At 47.6% G+C, this 4758-nt stretch overlaps 1 non-coding gene across 1 annotated transcript; it reads left to right on the top strand.

The window, feature by feature from the left end:
• The first annotated feature begins 3064 nt into the window (after positions 1-3064).
• On the top strand, positions 3065-3169 carry LOC119468082. Its single transcript, XR_005196703.1, has one exon. It is a non-coding gene; the product is annotated as a small nucleolar RNA U13 (small nucleolar RNA).
• Positions 3170-4758: the final 1589 nt, after the last annotated feature.

The following is a 4758-nucleotide window of genomic DNA, read 5'->3' as shown; positions in this document are numbered from 1 at the left end:
ACGTCCTGGCTGACTTTGTTCGTTTTTTTGTAGAGACCGTGTCTTACTATGTTGCCCAGGAGTTGAACTCCTGGACTCTAGTGATTCTCAAGCATTGGCCCCCCAAAGGGCTGGGATGACAGGCATAAGCCGTCGCTTCTGGCCTGACATACTATATTCACTTGTCATGTTTACAGTCTCTCTTCATTAACATGTAAGTTTCCCAGCGGCAGAGATTTGTATACTTTTCATTCCTGTCTCTTCAGCTCCAAGTGCAGTGTGTGGCACATAGTAGGTGTTTGATAAGCACTTGTTGAGTGAACAGGTAGCTCTGTGTGGGAAATAGTTTGGTATATTGTGCAACAGTAGAAGGCCAGTGGATGGGACAGGGGAGCAAGCGAGTGGGGCAGGAGGGGAGCTTGGAGGGGTGGTCGCGGGGCAGACACCCAGCTGCTAGGAAATGAGGTGGATTTAAAAAATAACAGAAGACCTTTCAAAAGTTTTAAGTAGCAGAGTGACATTATCTAATTCGTATTTTTAAAGGGTCACAATGGCTGCCATGCTGGGTCCGGATTTAGGGGTTAAGAGTAGTAAGTAAGGGGTAGAAAACAGTCAACCAGCCAGGCATGGTAGCTCACACCTGTAAACCCAGCTACTCAGGAGACCAAGGTGGGAGGATTGCCTGAGGCTGAGAGTTTGAGAACAGCCTAGACAATACCATGAGACTCTGTCTCTAAAAAAACGAGAATTAAAAAATTAGCCAGGCATGATGGTGGCATGCACCTGTAGTCCCAGCTACTCAAGAGGCTGAAGTGGAAGAATCGCTTGAGTTCAGGAGTTCAAGGCTGCAGAGAGCCATGATTGCACCACTGTACTCCAGCCTGGGTACCAGAGTAAGACTCTGTCACACGAAAGAAAGAAAGGAAGAAAAAGAAAGAAAGAAAGAAGAAAGAAAGAAAGAAGGAAGGAAGGAAGGAAGGAAGGAAGGAAGGAAGGAAGGAAGAAGGGAAGGAGGAAAGAAGGAAAAGGAAAGTGGCAGGCGCAGTGGCTCATACCTGTAATCCTAGCATTTTGGGAAGCCAAGAAGTGGGGATTATTTGGGACAAAGAGGGAGGATCATTTGAGCCCAGGAGTTCGAGACCAGCCTGGGCAACAAAGTAAGACCTTGTCTCTACACAATAAAACGAAATAAAATAAGAAAGAGAAGTTACAATAAAAGAGCCAGCCAGTTAGGAAGCTACTGCAATAGTCTAGGCAAGAGAAGATGTTGGCTGAGATCCAGGTGAGAGCAAGAGCAGGTGGGGAGAAGCGGCCAGAATGCAGAGCTGACGAGAAACCTGCACTCCACGTGCCGCGGGACCCTCGCTACACACCGGGTGTGGGTTTATAGACCTCCTTTAGTGACACTTCTAATATCAAATCCAGTTTGGCAGTTAATGTTCCAGCTAGGGATCGGAGGAGGCTAAATTAGATCCCGCCAGCCAACCCTCAGAAGCTATGACCGAGAACTCAGAGGAACCCTGGCCCCAGCTTTCAAAGGCCTCCAGCCAGGCATTACCCTTCGTTGTACCTGACTCCTGGTTGATAAGCCTTGTTATTCCCTGGATCTATCCCAGCCTCTCCATCTCCAAGGCCTCTTCCAGACCCTCATCGCACTGGATGGACAAGTGATGGCAGCCTCCCTCTTCACTGGCCTCTCTGCTTCCAGTCCTCAAATCCACCCTCCCCAGGGTTGACTGAATGAACATCCTAAAACCCAAACCTGATGGAGTCCCTTTTCTGCTGGACACCTTTCAGTGACTGCCCATGATGTCCAACATGAAACTCTAGCTTCGTATCATGAGATGCAAGACTCTCCTCCACCCAGCGCCGCCTTCTCCTCCAGCTACGCTTCCCGCCCCTCCTGCTTCGCTCCCACTTGACCCCCAGCCTTACCCAGCACTTGGTGTTCCTCCTTCCACTTCCTGTCTTGCTGGTGGGGCCTGGCTTAGGCTTCTCTCTCTGCCTAGAAAACTTCTAGGTTACTTTTATGGTTACTTCTCTCACCTCACAATTGGCTCAGGAAACACCACCTCCAGGAGTCCAGGAACCTTCCCTTGGCCTCCCCTGTCCTCTGTCCTCAGTTCACCTGGCATGTCAGTACACCTCTGCTACTGCTCTGGGGTTTTTTTGTTTTCTATTTTTTTGAGACGGGTTCTCACTCTAGTCGCGTTGGCTGGAGTGCAGTGGTGCAATCTCAGCTCACTGCAGCCTCGACCTCCCAGGCTCAAGCTCTTCAGCCTCCCAAGTAGCTAGGCCTATAGGCATGTGCCACCATGCCCAGCTAATTAATATATATATGTATATATATATATTTGTAGAGACAGGGTCTTGCCATGTTGCCCAGGCTGGTCTCAAACTCCTGAGCTCTAGCAATCTGCCCGCGTTGGTCTCCCAAAGGGCTGGGATTACAGGAGTGAGCCACTGTGCCTGACCAGCTTATCTTTATCGGCCCTGAGCTGACGAGGCTGTCAATATCAACCTCAACCCTCTTCCCAGGCTCTCTTTTCCGTCTCAGGCAGAGTTTGTCTTCAGATGCAAAGGCCTATGAGTCTCCTCTCCAGTTAGTGCTGAGACTTGGCCAGTCACAGAAGGGATTCTGATGTTGCATCCAAATAAGGTGAAGGGATTAGCTGTTGTTAAAACAGTGTGAGAGCTGCGAGTAAGGAAATATTCTCTCTGAGATAGACCCTGCTGAAATACACAACATGAGGCTTCCAAATATGAGCTACTGACTGGAAAGAAGCCTGCTTGTTATGGAGCCTGAATCTTCCTCCCCAGCCAGGGATCTAGTGATGCCAATCCTGCTGAGGTCTGGTGTTCAATGGAGGTCAGGATGCAGCCCACCTGAGATCTTAAGGGGGAGGGGGTCCTTCATTAGGTAGCAGGCATGGTTTAGTAGCAGCAACATCACAAATAATGTGTGGGACCAAGGCTTTCTGAATAGCGCTAATGTAATATGGAGAGCGAACCGTCCAAAGTCTCCGTGAGCAAGGATGGATACAAAAGAATCCGTTCAACCTTTTATCAAGAATAGTCATATAAGATCCTTTTGTAGTACATGAGCATGATGACTGAGTGATCCTGTGCACGTGTGAGATGTGCCACTCTCTGAATCTTGTTACAACATCGGCACATTACTTGCCTAACCTGAAAAAACAAATAGTCACATATGGGCCAGGCATGGTGGCTCACACCTGTAATCCCAGCACTTTGGGAGGCCAAGGTAGGTAGGCCGATCGCTTGAGTTCAGGAGTTCAAGACCAGCCTGGGCAACATAAGGAGACCCTGAGTCTACAAAAAATTAGCCAGGTATGGTGGTGCGCACCTGTGGTCCCAGCTACTCAGTGGCTGAGGCAAAGGCATTGCTTGAATCCGGAAGGTCGAGGCTGCAGTGAGCTGTGATCGTGCCACTGCACTTCAACCTGAGTAGCAGAGTGAGACCCTGTCTCAAAAAGAAAAAAAAAGAACAGTCATACAAAATATATAACTTATCTATTGCTGTGTAACAAATTATCCCTAAGCACAGAAACGTAAAACAATATTTATTTATCTCACAGTTTCTGTGGGTCAGGAAATTGGCTCTGCTGAGTGGTTCTTATTGATGGTTGCATAAGAGTTAGCAGTCAAATCGTCAGCTGGGGCTGCCATCATCTGAAGGCTTGACCGGGGCTAGAGGACCCACCTCCATGACGGCTCACTCACACAGCTAATGGCAGGAGGTCTCAGTTCCTCATGACACGACCCCCCCAGAGCAGCTTGAGTGTGCTCATGATGTGGCAGCAGCCTTCTGCAGAAGCAGGCAATCCAAGAGAGAGACCAAGACAGAAGCCTCAAGGTCTTTGTGGCCTTGGTCTTGGAAGTTGTAAACTGTCGCTTTCACTTTATTCTGTTTGTTACAAGTGAGTTGCTAAATTCAGTTTGGTCAAGGGGAAGGGAAATAGGGTCTACCTTTTGAAGGAAGTGTCAAAATTGTAGACATATCTGAAACCACCTCATCAAATCAAGAAGAAACAAGAAATCTGAAAGTCCTGAGGCTGCTAAAACTCCTGCTGCCATTAGAACAATGGGAATTTAGTATGAAGAAAAGAGTTCTAGATTGACAGTGATGGCAAGATTCACTCACTAATTCATCCATCCATTCATTCATCTACTTATTTAACAGCTATTAATTGACCATTACTGTGTGCTACAGGGCTCAACAAAAGACACCATTCTAATTAAAATAACAGTTGCTGGCTGGACACAGTGGTTCATGTTTGTAATCCCAGCACATTGGGAGGCCAAGGTGGGAGGATTGCTTGAGCCCAGGAGTTCAAGACCAGCCTGGGCAACATGGTGAAACCCTGTCTCTATAAAAAATTAAAAAATTGCCCAGATGTGGTGGTGTGTGCCTGTTGTCCCAGCTACTAGGGAGACTGAGGTGGGAGGATCGTGACCCTGGGAGGCGGAGGCTGCAGTGAGCCAAGATTGCATCACTGCACATTCCAGCCTGGGTGACAAAGTGAGATCTCAATAGTAATCATAATAATAACAATAACGATTGCTGGCCTTTAGCACTTACTGTGTGCCCAGTACTGCAAAGACCTTTGCATTTAATTATCCCATTTAATTATTCCAATAACCCTTTGAGGTGGGGGCTGTTATTATTCCCCATTTACAAACGAGAAGCCTTAGAAAGGGAATGTCATGTACCTTCAAGGGGTAGATCTTATGATATGGACCTGTCTTAGTCTGTTA

This window comes from Cebus imitator, unplaced genomic scaffold (assembly GCF_001604975.1).
Source record: "Cebus imitator isolate Cc_AM_T3 unplaced genomic scaffold, Cebus_imitator-1.0 Scaffold15, whole genome shotgun sequence".
Classification (NCBI taxonomy): domain Eukaryota; kingdom Metazoa; phylum Chordata; class Mammalia; order Primates; family Cebidae; genus Cebus; species Cebus imitator.
Note: the sequence above shows the minus strand (reverse complement) of the source record. Positions and strands in the feature narration are given on the sequence as shown.